Source organism: Bufo bufo, chromosome 2 (genome assembly GCF_905171765.1).
Source record: "Bufo bufo chromosome 2, aBufBuf1.1, whole genome shotgun sequence".
In the NCBI taxonomy this organism is placed as follows: Eukaryota; Metazoa; Chordata; class Amphibia; order Anura; family Bufonidae; genus Bufo; species Bufo bufo.
The window spans coordinates 218,161,823-218,178,392 of record NC_053390.1 but is presented as its reverse complement, the minus strand read 5'-3'; the positions used below and the strand labels follow the sequence as shown (position 1 = coordinate 218,178,392).

General features: G+C 47.1%; 1 protein-coding gene across 1 annotated transcript in view; it reads left to right on the top strand.

Moving 5' to 3' along the window:
- Positions 1–309: 309 nt before the first annotated feature.
- CCDC92 (coiled-coil domain containing 92) overlaps positions 310–16,570 on the top strand; it is a 40,037-nt gene continuing 23,776 nt past the window's right edge. The window contains exon 1 of the mRNA XM_040416218.1: positions 310–555. The gene's annotated coding sequence lies outside the window, so the exon portion shown is untranslated. The remainder of the gene's footprint in view (positions 556–16,570) is intronic.

Genomic DNA, 16,570 nt, shown 5'->3' with positions numbered 1-16,570 from the left:
CTTTCATCTTCCAAAAGAACTCTGAAAATATGAAAGGTAGAATCTGATTGGTTGCTATGGGCAACTAAACCAGTTTTCCTTTATTCTAGTTTTGATAAATCCTAATTTCTAACAATGTGCCTGCCAAGAAGGGCAAACCCTTTAAGAACTGGACATGAGTACACATTAACCAGTTGTATGCCGCTCCTCTGAAGTAGCAGGCGACTCTAGCAAGCCCCTAGCGGCCATGAGTGTTCCTGCAGCGCTTAGCCGCTTCCTGTGTGACCTCGTTTCTATGGTGACCGCAGTGCACCTGAGCCCTGTGCCGTTGTGTCCCACGGTAGGCAGCCGTGAACCCGCTCATACCGGAAACACCGAAGGCCTCCCACCGAGCCTGAGCTAGGAGTCAGTCAGGAAGACTGCGTGGATACCTACAGACGAGTGGTCGCCGCAGTGTCCGGGAGGCGTCCCGGCATGCACCGCTTTATTGTGACTGGTAGCTCAGGGAGATAGGAGTGAAGGCTGCTGGACAGAAGACGCAGGCGGCGGACATGACCCTGTAATCTCCTCATCTGGGTATGTGTGACTAATGCGCCATAGATACAGAGCTGTAGGTGACACGTACCTACCTGCAGTCTGGATGCAGCTCACAGCTCTTTATACGTGCAGATATGTCGCGGTTCTGGGGGTGCAGTGACACCCAGGACAGGCGGGGGGTGCAGTGACACCCAGGACAGCCGGGGGGTGCAGGGACAGGCGGGGGGTGCAGTGCCACCCAGGACAGTGCAGTGACACCCAGGACAGGCGGGGGGTGCAGTGACACCCAGGACAGGCGGGGGGTGCAGTGACACCCAGGACAGGCGGGGGGTGCAGTGACACCCAGGACAGCCGGGGGGTGCAGGGACAGGCGGGGGGTGCAGTGACACCCAGGACAGCCGGGGGGTGCAGGGACAGGCGGGGGGTGCAGTGACACCCAGGACAGCCGGGGGGTGCAGAGACAGGCGGGGGGTGCAGGGACACCCAGGACAGGCGGGGGGTGCAGGGACACCCAGGACAGGCGGGGGGTGCAGGGACACCCAGGACAGCCGGGGGGTGCAGTGACACCCAGGACAGCAGGGGGGTGCAGTGACACCCAGGACAGCAGGGGGGTGCAGTGACACCCAGGACAGCCGGGGGGTGCAGTGACACCCAGGACAGCAGGGGGGTGCAGTGACACCCAGGACAGCCGGGGGGTGCAGTGACACCCAGGACAGCCGGGGGGTGCAGGGACAGGCGGGGGTTGCAGTGACACCCAGGACAGCCGGGGGGTGCAGTGACACCCAGGACAGGCGGGGGGTGCAGTGACACCCAGGACAGGCGGGGGGTGCAGTGACACCCAGGACAGGCGGGGGGTGCAGTGACACCCAGGACAGCCGGGGGGTGCAGGGACAGGCGGGGGGTGCAGTGACACCCAGGACAGCCGGGGGGTGCAGTGACACCCAGGACAGCCGGTCTGTAGATTGTTCTCCAGTGCAGATGGTCATTAAAGGGGGTTTTCAGAGGGGGGAAAAAAAAAATCAGTATTGCCCTGGTGGCTCCAGATGCCCTGCTGCTCCTGGAGGGAGGCCCCCCATACTCTCACAGTGGTTATGCCCAGATATGTGCCCCCTCACAGTGGTTATGACCAGATATGTGCCCCCTCACAGTGGTTATGAACAGATATGTGCCCCCTCACAGTGGTTATGCCCAGATATGTGCCCCCTCACAGTAGTTATGACCAGATATGTGCCCCCTCACAGTGGTTATGACCAGATATGTGCCCCCTCACAGTGGTTATGACCAGATATGTGCCCCCTCACAGTGGTTATGACCAGATATGTGCCCCCTCACAGTGGTTATGACCAGGTATGTGCCCCCTCACAGTGGTTATGACCAGATATGTGCCCCCTCACAGTGGTTATGACCAGATATGTGCCCCCTCACAGTGGTTATGACCAGATATGTGCCCCCTCACAGTGGTTATGACCAGATATGTGCCCCCTCACAGTGGTTATGACCAGATATGTGCCCCCTCACAGTAGTTATGCCAGATATGTGCCCCCTCAAAGTGGTTGCGCCCCGTTCAGAGGAAGTTTAAAAAAAAATAACAAAAAATACTCACCTAGTTCCCCCGATGCTCACAGTTCAGCATGAGGCACTGTCACACATCACTCTGCTGGTCTTTGGAGGGGGAGCACAGAGGCTGATTCTCGGCTTCTCCTGCACAGACCAGCAGAGCGATGTGTGACAGTACATGGTGGAGCGGGGAGCGGATGGCTTCTGCTTCACCATTACAATCAGCTGTCCCGGGGTCCGTCACGGATAGGATCGCCTTCCTTGACTTCAAAGCTCAGAATGAGCAGAAATATAAATGTATAAATTACAAGTTTTACTAAATCTTGTAACATAGTTTATAAGGCAAAAAAAAAAAATACATTTGTCCATCCAGTTCAGCCTGTCATCCTGCAAGTTGATCCAGAGGAAGGCAAAAAAACTCCTGTGAGGTAGAAGCCAATTTTCCCCACTTTAGGGGAATAAAAAATTCCTTCCCGACTCCAATCAGGCAATCAGAATAACTCCCTGGATCAACGACCCCTCTCTAGTAGCTATAGCCTGTAATATTATTACGCTCCAGAAATACATCCAGGCCCCTCTTGAATTCCTTTATTGTACTCACCATCACCACCTCCTCAGGCAGAGAGTTCCATAGTCTCACTGCTCTTACCGTAAAGAACCCTCTTCTATGTTTGTGTACAAACCTTCTTTCCTCCAGACGCAGAGGGTGTCCCCTCGTCATAGTCACAGTCCTGGGGATAAATAGATGATGGGATAGATCTCTGTACTGACCCCTGATATATTTATACATATTAATTAGATCTCCCCTCAGTCGTCTTTTTTCTAAAGTGAATAACCCTAATGTTGATAATCTTTCTGGGTACTGTAGTCCACCTATTCCCAGTTATTACTTTAGTTGCCCTCCTCTGGACCTTCTCCAGCTCTGCTATGTCTGCCTTGTTCACAGGAGCCCAGAACTGTACACAGTACTCCATGTGTGGTCTGACTAGCGATTTGTAAAGTGGTAGGACTATGTTCTCATCACGGGCATCTATGCCCCTTCTGATGCAACCCATTATCTTATTGGCCTTGGCAGCAGCTGCCTGACACTGTTTTTTTCAGCTTAGTTTGCTGTTCACTAAAATTCCTAGATCCTTTTCCATGTCAGTGTTACCGAGTGTTTTACCATTTAGTATGTACGGGTGACTTGCTTTATTCCTTCCCATGTGCATAACCTTACATTTGTCAGTGTTAAACCTCATCTGCCACTTCTCTGCCCAAGCCTCCAATCTATCCAGATCCCTCTGTAGTAGTATACTGTCCTCTTCCGTGTCAATTACTTTACACAGTTTAGGGTCATCTGCAAAAATTGATATTTTACTGTGCAAGCCTTCTACAAGATCATTAATAAATATATTGGAGAATAGGGCCCAATACTGACCCCTGAGGTACTCCACTAGTGACAGTGACCCAATCTGAGTATGTACCGTTAATAACCACCCTCTGTTTTCTATCATTGAGACAGTTACTTACCCACTTACAGACGTTTTCTCCCAGTCCGAGCATTCTCATTTTATATACTAACCTTTTATGTGGCACAGTGTCAAATGCTTTGGAGAAGTCCAGATACACGACATCCATTGATTCGCCGCTGTCAAGTCTAGAACTTGCCTCCTCATAGAAACTGATTAAAGAGGATCTTTCACCAGAAGAAAGTATGTAAACTGACTATACAGACGTGAAGAGCGGCGCCCAGGGATCCCCCTGCACTTACTGTTATCCCCGGGCGCCGCTCCGTTCTCCGGTATAGCCTCCGGTATCTTCATAGTTAGGCTCCACCCAGGGGAACCTGCCAGCGTCTCTTTCTCCTATGCTGTAGCGCTGGCCAATCGCAGCGCTCAGCTTATAGCCAGGCTATGAGCTGAGCGCTGCGATTGGCCAGCGCTACAGCATAGGAGAAGGAGACCGCGGCAGGCTCAAGTGGGTGGAGCCTAACTACGAACATACCGGAGGCTATACCGGAGAACGGAGCGGCGCCCGGGGATAACAGTAAGTGCAGGGGGATCCCTGGGCGCCGCTCTTCACGTCTGTATAGTCAGTTTACATACTTTCTTCTGGTGAAAGGTCCTCTTTAAGGCTACTTTCACACTTGCGTTCAGAGCGGGTCCGTCTGGTGTCAGCACAGACGGATCCGCTCCTATAATGCAGACGTTTGTATCCGTTCAGAATGGATCCGTCTGCATTATAGTTTAGAAAAAATTCTAAGTGTGAAAGTAGTTCAGACGGATCCGTCCAGACTTTACATTGAAAGTCAGTGGGGGACGGATCCGTTTGAAAATTGAGCCATATTGTGTCAACTTCAAACGGATCCGTCCCCATTGACTTACATTGTAAGTCTGGACGGATCCGTTTGCCTCCACACGGCCAGGCGGACACCCGAACGCTGCAAGCAGCGTTCAGGTGTCCGCTTGCTGAGCGGAGGCTGAATGCTGCCAGACTGATGCATTCTGAGCGGATCCGCATCCACTCCGAATGCATTGGGGCTGGACGGATGCGTTCGGGGCCGCTTGTGAGACTCTTCAAACAGAGCTCACAAGCGGCGCCCCGAACGCTAGTGTGAAAGTAGCCTAAATTAGTTTGGCATGACCGATCCCTCACGAAGCCATGCTGATATGGCGTTATTTGCTTATTTCCGTTGAGATGCTCTAACATAGCATCTCTTAGAAAACCTTTAAACAGTTTACCCACAACAGATGTTAAACTTACCGGCCTATAGTTTCCAGGCTCTGTTTTCGGACCCTTTTTGAATATTGGCACCACATTTGCTATGCGCCAATCCTGTGGGACATTCCCGGTCAGTATAGAGTCCGCAAATATCAGAAATAAGGGTCTGGCTATGACATTACTTAATTCCCTTAGGATACGAGGATGTATGCCATCCGGTCCTGGCGATTTGTCTATTTTAATCTTTTCAAGTCGCTGATGTCCTTTATCCTGGGTCAGACAGGACACTTTTAATGGGGAATTTATTTTTACATTCTGCATGTCATCTGACAGTTTATTTTCCTCAGTGAATACATTGGAGAAAAAAATATTTTACAGGTTTGCTTTCTCCTCGTCGCTTTCTGCGACTCCCCCCTCAATACTCTTTAAAGGGCCGACACCTTCAGATTTATACTTTTTACCATTTACAGTACAGACCAAAAGTTTGGACACACCTTCTCATTCAAAGAGTTTTCTTTATTTTAATGACTATTAAGGCATCAAAACTATGAACTAACACATGTGGAATTATATACATAACAAACAAGTGTGAAACAACTGAAAATATGTCATATTCTAGGTTCTTCAAAGTAGCCACCTTTTGCTTTGATTACTGCTTTGCACACTTTTGGCATTCTCTTGATGAGCTTCAAGAGGTAGTCCCCTGAAATGGTTTTCACTTCATATAAATGGGGTTGGGACCATCAGTTGCGTTGAGGAGAAGTCAGCTGGATACACAGCTGATAGTCCTACTGAATAGACTGTTAGAATTTGGATTATGGCAAGAAAAAGCAGCTAAGTAAAGAAAAACTAGTGGCCATCATTACTTTAAGAAATGAAGGTCAGTCAGTCAGCCGAAAAATTTGGAAAACTTTGAAAGTAAGGGCTATTTGACCATGAAGGAGAGTGATGGGGTGCTGCGCCAGATGACCTGGCCTCCACAGTCACCAGACCTGAACCCAATCAAGATGGTTTGGGGAGAGCTGGACCGCAGAGTGAAGGCAAAAGGGCCAACAAGTGCTAAGCATCTCTGGGAACTCCTTCAAGACTGTTGGAAGACCATTTCAGGGGACTACCTCTTGAAGCTCATCAAGAGAATGCCAAGAGTGTGCAAAGCAGTAATCAAAGCAAAAGGTGGCTACTTTGAAGAACCTAGAATATGAAATATTTTCAGTTGTTTCACACTTGTTTGTTATGTATATAATTCCACATGTGTTAATTCATAGTTTTGATGCCTTCATAGTCATGAAAATAAAGAAAACTCTTTGAATGAGAAGGTGTGTCCAAACTTTTGGTCTGTACTGTATATAATTGAAGAACATTTTAGGGTTGGTTTTACTCTCTTTGGCAATTAATCTCTCGGTCTCTAGTTTGGCCGCTCTTATTTGTTTTTTACATATTCAATTTTTTTCCTTATAGTTTTTCAGTGCTTCTGTGCTACCCTCCTGTTTTAGTGATTTATATGCTTTCTTTTTGTCATTTATTGCTTTCATTGCAGTTCTATTAAGGCTACTTTCACACTGGCGTTTTGGCTTTCCATTTCTGAGATCCGTTCAGGGCTCTCACAAGCGGTCCAAAACGGATCAGTTTTGCCTTAATACATTCTGAATGGAAAATTATCAGCTCAGAATACATCAGTTTGCCTCCGTTCAGTCTCCATTTCGCTCTGGAGGTGGACACCAAAACGCTGCCTGCTGCGTTTTGCTGTCCGCCTGACGAAGCGGAGCCAAACGGATTCGTCCTGACACACAATGTAAGTCAATGGGGACGGATACGTTTTCTCTGACACAATATGGCACAATAGAAAACGGATCCGTCTCCCATTGACTTTCAATGGTGTTCAAGACTGATCCGTCTTAGCCATGTTAAAGATACTACAACCGGATCCGTTCTGAACAGATGCAGACGGCTGTATTATCTGAACGGATCCGCACCAAATGCGAGTGTGAAAGTAGCCTTATCCACATTGGTTTCTTCTTGTTCCTTAACCTTTTATTCCCATACGGTATGTACATCTCCATTAGATTTTAGGATGCTTTTAAAGATATCCCATTTTGTGGCTGTATTTTTATTTGTGAGGACTTTATTCCATTTAGTTAGGCCTATGGCCTCTCTTAGTTGGCTAAATTTAGCTTTTTTGAAGTTTGGTATTTTTGTTCCTCCCTGTAGAAACGCTCTTTTGAATGATAATTGGAAGGTTATTACTTTATGGTCACTAATTCCTAGGTGTCCTCCGACCTGCACATCTGTTGTTCTGTCAGGCCTATTGGTTAGTACTAAGTCCAGTATGGCCGGCCCTCTAGTCGGGTCCTGAACCAGTTGGGAGAGGTAATTGTCTTTGGTTATTGCCAAGAACCTGTTTCCTTTATGAGATATACAGGTTTCAGTTTCCCAGTCTATATCTGGGTAGTTGAAGTCCCCCATAATAACGACCTCATTATGATCTGCCGCCTCGTCTATCTCGTTTAGTAGTAGATTTTCTGTGGACTCTGGTGGCTTATAGTAAACTCCTATTAGTAATTTATTGTTGTTTTTGCCTCCATGTATCTCTATATACAAACCAACAGAAAGAATGGCGTGGTGTTAAACAGGCAGAAAGTGTTTAAACCCACATGCAGTTCTGCATATATATACAGGGGAGCAAATCCTGCACTTGTGGTCCATTGCTAATGGCGATCCCCAGCAAAAATGCATACAGTGGAGGATGCCCGCAGCAGACCACAAGTACCACAATAGACATCCTTACGCTCCTGTAATTTGCCCACTGGCTCCTGGTATTACCCATACGGCACAGGTAGGTTTAGCGTTAGGTCCCGAGCTACTTGAGAAACCTTGGCGCGGTGTTCGGGCTCAGACATGTCCTCCACAGTAGGATATGTTGGCTAATCTCTCAATTTTACATCAGTATGAGGGTTAGTAAGACCGCAGAGTGCACTTGTCTTTGCAAATGTTATATTTTTTCCATGTATCTCCACCCACAGTGAGTCCACATGGTCATGTCCCTCACTTATATCTTCCCGGAGTGTGGGCTTTAGACAGGACTTTACATAAAGGCAGACCCCTCCCCCTCTCCGGTTAGTGTGATCCTTTCTAAACAGACTGTAACCTTGTACATTAACTGCCCAGTCATAGCTATCATCCACCCATGTCTCAGTTATTCCCACTATGTCATAGTCCTCCTCACACATCACTAATTCCAGTTCACCAGTTTTATTAGTCAGGCTTCTGGCATTAGTATACATAAAATTAAGAGGTTTATGTATATTTTTACCCTACACCTTTCCTTCTGAACAGTCCCTCCTTCCATTCCTCCCCCAGTTCCACTACCTTGCCCCCGGTCTCTATCTGCACTATCTTCCCATCCTATAACGTAGTTCCCCTCTCACCCAGTCCCTAGTTTAAACACATCTTCTAGCCATCTTCTCCCCCAACACAGCTGCCCCTTCCCCATTGAGGTGCAGCCCATGCCTACGATAGAGCCTGTAGCTGACAGAGAAGTCGTCCCAGTTCTCCAGGAATCCAAACCCCTCCTTCCTACACCAGTTCTTGAGCCACTTGTTAACCTCCCTAACCTCCCGCTGCCTTTCTTGTGTGGCTCGTGGTACAGGTAGTATTTTGGAAAACACTTGGTCCTTGCCCTAAGCTTGTGACCAAAATCCCTGAAATCATTTTTAAGGACTCTCCACCTACCTCTTACTTTGTCATTGGCTCCGATATGGACCATGACCGCTGGATCTTCTCCAGCCCCTCCCAGTAATCTGTCAACCCGATCTGCGATGTGTCGAACTCGAGCACCAAGAAGACAACACACCGTTCGATGATCCCGGTCTTTGTGACCGATCACCCTATAATTGAGTCTCCCACTACCAGCACCTGTCTGGCCTGCCCTGCTCTCCTGGTCCCCTGCTTACTGGAGCTGACATTCCCCTGACTGGCAGAGGAAGGGTTCCGCTGCAGCAGTGCTCTCCCTGGACTGACATCCCCCTCATCTGCCAAACGTGCAAACTTGTTGGGGTGTGTAAGATCAGGGCTAGCCTCGCTGGCACTCTTCCCTCTACCCTGCTTTCTAACTGTTATCCAGCTAGGTACCTCACTTTCCTGACCCTCCCCCACATCTACCCCAACTCTTTTCCAAATTGACAACGCTTCAGTGTTGAAACTCGCCCGGTTAGATACATGATGTGCGATTCCAAGCGAGCAATCAGCTCACATTTTGAACAAAGATATGCACCCTCAAAAGGCTGTTCCAGGACTGCATACATTAGACAAGATGCGCACTGGACTCCACTGTTAGGCCCCTTTCACACGAGCGAGTATTCCGCGCGGATGCGATGCGGGAGGTGAACGCATTGCACCCGCACTGAATACCGACCCATTCATTTCTATGGGGCTGTGCACACGAGCGGTGATTTTCACGCATCACTTTTGCGTTGCGTGAAAATCGCAGCATGCTCCTCTTTGTGCGTTTTTCACGTAACGCAGGCCCCATAGAAATGAATGGGGTTGCGTGAAAATCGCAAGCATCCGCAAGCAAGTGCGGATGCGGTGCGATTTTCACGCAGGGTTGCTAGGAGACGATCGGGATGGAGACCCGAACCTTATTATTTTCCCTTATAACATGGTTATAAGGGAAAATAATAGCATTCTGAATACAGAATGCATAGTAAAACAGGGCTGGAGGGGTTAAAAAAAAAAAATAAATCATTTAACTCACCTTAATCCACTTGCACGCGATGCCCGGCATCTCCGTCTGACTCTTTTACTGTATAGGACCTGTGGAGAGCATTAACTATAGTTTAAGGACCTGGGATGACGTCACTCCGGTCATCACATGGTACGTCACATGATCTTTTACCATGGTGATTCACCATGGTAAAAGATCATGTGACGTACCATGGGATGACCGGAGTGACGTCATCGAAGGTCCTGTAGCCAGGTCCTAAAGAAAAGAATACAGAAGCAGATGCCGGCTGCGCTATCAAGTGGTTTAAGGTGAGTTAAATTATTTTTTATTTTTTTTAACCCCTCCAGTGCTGTTTTACTATGCATTCTGTATTCAGAATGCTATTATTTTCCCTTATAACCAAATAATACAATCCACAGAACACCGATCCCAAGCCCGAACTTCTGTGAAGAAGTTCGGGTTTGGGTACCAAACACGCACGATTTTTCTCACGCGAGTGCAAAACGCATTACAATGTATTGCACTCGCGCTGAAAAATCGCGGGTGTTCCCGCAACGCACCCGCGCATTTTTCAGCAACGCTCGTGTGAAAGAGGCCTTAATAATGGAACACATACTAAGTGGGGTTTACGCAAGAAAAGAGAAAAAATACAATATAGTGCAGTGATCAGAATCTAACTTACTGCAGTCCCCTCCTAAAGTCCCTGAATCTCAAGTCACGTAATCTAAAGTCACACACTTAATACAAACACACACTGGATATCAAACACGCTAACGCTCACAAACTCGCGTTATTTGCCGGCTTGTATAAGTGCAGATCTCAAACCAGACAGCTTTTTTTCCCCTCTGGATTCAATGGCTTTCCTCATAACCTAAATATCAATCTGCTCAGCTCCTCTTGCATTTCATGCTCCAATGCTCTCCCTTGCCCTGCCTCCGCCTAGCCGTCCCTATGGAGAACCCTGTACGTCACCGGATCTCCTAAAAATGCCTTTGCCCTGTGCGATTCAGCGCAGGGCAAAGGAGATCATCAGAGCAAGAAATGTTCAGGCGGGGCAGATGGGGGAAGATGGGGACATGTCTGGGTCCAGCTTTGAAGCCGGAAAACCCCTTTAATGGTGGTGCAGTAAACCTACAGTCAACCTTTAAAGATGTAATAGAAAACAACCGCGGGTTGTGTGGGTTTTTTTTTTTGCCCGCGTTGCAGCAACATGTAGAGCGTCCGCTGGCGCCATGTCAGGTCTAACCCATAATCAGCACTTGCAACATATGACATTGGCTTATTAATAATCGTATGGGGGCATTAATTTAGCACAGTAGAAGGGTACTAAGTAGGCACTCTATGGGAGTATTTATTGGGGGAAACTGTGACCCTTGGTAGTTCTGACCTCGTTTGCACACAGAGAGGTACTTTTTCAAAGTTCTATACCTCCCATGTACCTCCAAAACAGCGCTGCTGCCAGCTTCTCTGGGGACATGACTGATTTCAGTGTCACAGGACCTGCAGAGCCATGCCATTACTTTCATATGCTGGAGGTTTCTGACAGGTCCCCCTTACTTTAGGCCGGTGACATCGCAGAGGAATATACAGCCGGCTGAGTGCATTTACTTAAGATTGCAATGGAACGTAGCCTTGGGTTACATGGCTGAAATTTCTTGGAATATTGAGTTTACTAAGTTCAGATGTGATGAGAAGTGCTGGTATAGAACACCCAACAAATATCATTTAAGAGCTTATTCACATATTACAGATCCATATACATTCAGGGGTTCTTTTCATTTAACAAACGGTACTAGCACCTTTTAAAGAGGACCTGTCACCACTCCTGACATCCCTGTTCAATAGCTTCATGCCTTCCCCATATAATAATTCTGGAGCATCTATTCTTTGGCTCTATGCTGTGCCATTCCTTTATTATTCCTGCTAGAAGTTATGAATGAATTGCTAGCAGTCTGCAGTAAGGGTACAGAGGGTGGTAACCAGTTGGGGGGGTGTACCTATACATTCTCATATCCAATCAGTGCTGCCATTGTTAGATTGTGCAGGCACCCCCCCCCCCCCAACTGGTTACCTCCCCCCTGTACCCTTACTGTAGACTGCTAGCAATTGATTTATAACTTCTAGTAGAAATAATAAAATGATGGCACAACATACAGACATAAGAATAGATGCTCCAGCATTATTACATGGGGAATGCATGAAGCTATTAAAGAGGACTTTTCATGGGTCCGAACATTGTAAGATAACTATCTGGACATGAAGAGCGGCGCCCAGGGATCTCACTGCATTTACTATTATCCCTGGGCGCCACTCCGTTGGCCCGCTGTGGCCCCGTTACCTTCTCCCGCTCTGTATGGTAATTGCTACTATCGGTTCACCAGGGAGGAGTCTGCATTGTTTCTCCCTGGGCGTTCCTTCTCCCTGGCTGTAGCGCTGTCCAATCGCAGGGAGGTTTTTTTCTCCATGGCTGTGAGCACTGCGCTGCGATTGGACAGCGCTACAGCCTGGGAGAAGGAACGCCCAGGGAGAAACAAGGCAGACTCCTCCCTGGTTTACCGATGGTAGCAATTACCATACAGCGCGGGAGAAAGTAACAGGGCCATAGCCGGCGAACGAAGCGGCGCTCAGGGATAATAGTAAGTGCAGAGAGATCACTGGGCGCCACTCTACATGTCCAGATAGTTATCTTACAATGTTCGGACCCATGAAAGGTCCTCTTTAAACCAGACATGTCAGGAGTGCCGACAGGTCCTCTTGAAATGGTTTCATACACATAAAAAAAAAAATTCAATACACTTCATGTTCCAATGGATGCATACTTGTACTGTTTTTAAATACAAAAAACAGAAAGTCAGTCCTGTGTCCCAACACGGACAAGTTACTTGCGCTGCTGCAGGTCCCGAAGTAGTGTGGTAGGTCGTTCACACCGATATAGGCAATTCAAAAGGGTTTTGGAACCGCGCTGCTAGAGACTATGTCTCCCGGTCATCAGTGAATGAAAAAGGGTGTCAGCCCCTCTCCTCAATACCCGCCGGATCCAGTCCTCCCCAGAACTCTCTCACTGCAGGGTTGAAAGGAAATAGGCAGAATAGTGAAGCACCTTTTACACTCTTTTTATAAAAGGTTTTATTCTACTTACAAAGGTTCGTAGACAAAAGGCATAAAATCAATATCAGTCGTCACATTCCTGCCCGACCCGGGTTTCGCTACCTTGCTTCTTCAGGGGCGATAACTGCGCATGCTTGCAGTCAAGCCTCTTAAATTACACAGGCCGGTCTAATTTCGGATCATAACATGATTCTAAAACATCATTCACATAACATGATCTAAAAACATCATTCACAATTCATACGGTGGAGCCTTGTGATGTGGATGTCTGGGTGGAGGAGAGGTCGGGAACACCTGAGTGACGCCACGGGAGTAGGTGGATTACATCTGAAGAAACGCCCCAGAGGTGGGTGGAGAGCACAGGAACTATGTCCTCAGAATAGACCGATATCAAGGTATAATATTGAGACTGTGGTCCTAATATATGACATTTGAGATATTGGATGGTATGATTAGAATATGGGATAAGAATTTCTATAAGGAGGTTAGAGATATAGATTGAATATATGGAATTGCGGTAACCCGAAAGGGTAGAGAGATATATGTATTTGTGTATTAATTGGTAAGAGAGAGAGAAAATCCTCTCGCAGTTTTATATTGTATATGTTTTTTATGTTTGAAATGTGATGGTATCAAAGGATCACTGATGGTATTTTTATTAAGTATGAATTGTGAATGATGTTTTAGAATCATGTTATGATCCGAAATTAGACCGGCCTGTGTAATTTAATCAGCTGGGCTATTTAAGAGGCTTGACTGCAAGCATGCGCAGTTATCGCCCCTGAAGAAGCAAGGTAGCGAAACCCGGGTCGGGCAGGAATGTGATGACTGATATTGATTTTATGCCTTTTGTCTACGAACCTTTGTGAGTAGAATAAAACCTTTTATAAAAAGAGTGTAAAAGGTGCTTCACTATTCTGCCTATTTCCTTTCAACCCTGCAGTGAGAGAGTTCTGGGGAGGACTGGATCCGGCGGGTATTGAGGAGAGGGGCTGACACCCTTTTTCATTCACTGATGACCGGGAGACATAGTCTCTAGCAGCGCGGTTCCAAAACCCTTTTGAATTGTACTGTTTTTAGCCCATAGAAGTCAGTAGGGGTCATTTATTAGGGGACTTTCGACTATGTTAGTCGAAAAATAGTCACAAGTTTCTTTTATAACCAGCTGTGCGACAATATTTAGTTGTGCCACCAGTTTCACGCCACGTGAAACTACAGGGGCTGGCGTAGTTTTTTCCTCCAGGCGAAGGACACATAATTTATGATTAGACGCACTGCTTTTAGAAATTGGACGAATCCTATGGCAGAGCTGGGGGAAACCTAAGACCGCCGTAAAAAGTCGGTTTTAGTAAATGTACCCCAGTGGGTTAAATTTAAAGGGAGTCTGTCATCACAGTTTCACCTTTTTAACCCTTCCCATAGCTTTCTAGCAGCATTACAGTTGATAAAAACGTTACCTTTATAAGCAATCGTGGACTTATAAAACTGGCAAAAATCATCTTAGTAGGATATGCAAATGAGGGCTCGCAAGTGCCCAGGGGCGGCGTCAACCTCGTAGGTGCCCAGGCAGCTCTGCCTCATCGTCGCTTCCCCCCGCCCAGTCTTTCCCTCTGCCCACCTATCCTTTCCCTCTGCCCGCCCATCTTCTTACTACTTCTCTCGCCGAGATCCCGCGCCTGCGCGCTGAGTCCGTCGGCACATGCACAGGCCGGCACATGCGCACTGCTAACTCGCCGCCTCTTTAAACAGCTGATCAGCAAGGGTGCTGGGAGTTGAACCCCCACCGATCTGATATTTTTGACCTATCCTAGGGATAGTCTGTCAATATCATACTCTAGGACAGGGATGGCCAACCTGCGGCTCTCCAGCTGTTGCAAAAACTGCCTACAGCAGCGCATGGTGGGAGGGCCGCAGGTTGACCATCCCTGCTCTGGGAAAACCCCTTTTAATTATCTCAGACAACCCATTAAAGTAATAATAAAAAAAATGAGATTTGCTCACCACTCTTGTAAAAACCTCCAGACCTGGGTGCACGAGAAGGGCACTGACGTGCAATTCCAGTGTAGAAAAAAAAGCTTTTTTTATTTGTTAGTTTTTTATCCCTTTTTGTATAGATGTTTTTAATGCATATACAACAAAAAAAATTATTTATTTTTTATTTATTTTTTAAGGATTGCTGGAGAAATTGCTTTCTACATTGGAACCCCTGTAAAGGCAGTGTATCACAAATCATGGAAAACTTCAATGGCTTTTTGGTTGTTAAATGATCTTTGAGGTGCCACCTTATGACACCCCATCTGATAGTTACTGTAGATTGTAGAATATTTCTGGGTGTCGGCTTCGTCATAAGCACTTTTTTTGATGAATATTTTTGTGATATTTGAGTATAGAGAGCAGAGGAAGAAACAGGTTCTGTTTCGGGTCTCCTGTGGATCACGCTCTGGTCAGTCAGAAGAATGGAGAAAATCACTGCCGTATTGTTGACTCTCCTTTAGGCCTCCTGCACATGACTGTATGCATTTTGCGCAAAGTACGGATGGGGTCCGTGCGCATCACGCAATTGTCTGCAGGAGCCACTGTTAAAAAGCTTATTCTAAGTATAGGACAGGTTCTATCATTTGCGTCACTGCCGCATGGATGCCATCCGTGTGCTGCGTGTGTTTTTCGGAACCCTTAGAAATGAGTGGGTTTGTTATGCGGATCGGACATGAACCAAACGCATGAGTCATTAAGAACAAAATATTGGGCTGCCTGTCTGACGCGGCGTAATATTGCGTATATATATCACCAATAAATAATTATTTTTTGATTTTGGCATCTGGAGCTTTGATGGAATATGATGCAGGATTATTATTGAGACACTTAATTACGTTCATTTTTTTTTTGTAGAAATCCAGTGGTCCTGCGTTAGACCTGCCGTGGGTTTGGCTGCGCTGTCCGTAGATGCAGTCATGAGGCGGGTGGTATTTTTAGCACTGGGTAGCAGTACATTTGATCCACTTCTGATGGGAGGGAGGGGCAGAGCCTTTATTTTCCCAGCCTCCCGTCTCTCGTCATCAGTATGCGGGGCATTGCCTGGGAATAAAAGATCCATATCATACCCCCGGGATGTGAAGGGCGTTTTCCTCTGCTGATTACTAGAGGACAAGGGGCTCGGAGCATCCTCTGACTGCCAGGGTGGGGACTGCATACACCCAGAGCAGCGCTGCACTTCCTCATGAGCTGACCCTTTTACACGTGGTGCTGAAATCTACAGGAGGCGAGGAGATTCTCCCCCCAGAGGTAACGCATACATTTCTATTAATGTCAGTGTGGAGATCAGACGATCCGCATTGCAGATGTAGAACTATGTGTCCAGCCTGGCACCACCATGATCTCCGGCTGTAAGATAACGGTGGTGTGTTTGTCCCTCTGTGGAGGCACAGGACCATGTCTGGCATTCCTTCTCCACTACCCCTGCCAGGCGTCCCATCAGATGAATGACTGCACTTGTCATGTATTTTACTGGTAATGGAACTAATTGTTCCCGGAGATAACAAAGATGTGAGCTGCCCTGGGAGGAGGCGGTGAGGGCGTCCATGTCACCTATTGTTCCCCTCCGGTACGGGCGTTCTCTCCACATTAGACTGGGGCAGGGGATCTTTAGGAGTTAAACTAGGTTTACAGCTCAGGCCACGTGCGTTTCATTTGATATCTCCTGCAGAGATCGCTTGCTCGCTCGCTTGCTTGATTGCTTCATCTTGTTTGGCAAAAAAAATAAAAAATCTCTATCAAAGCAGCTTTTTGTTTCTTTTTCTTGTTTTTTTTCTCCATGGTAAAATTCAGGGAATGTACAGCTGTAGCTACATTGTGATGCAGGACAGCAGCGAATGTCGTCTGTACAATTAACCCTTTCGTAGTCACTGGAGTCAATGTATGAACTTAGTTTCTGTAATTTACATTGCGGCACCATATGGCACAGCG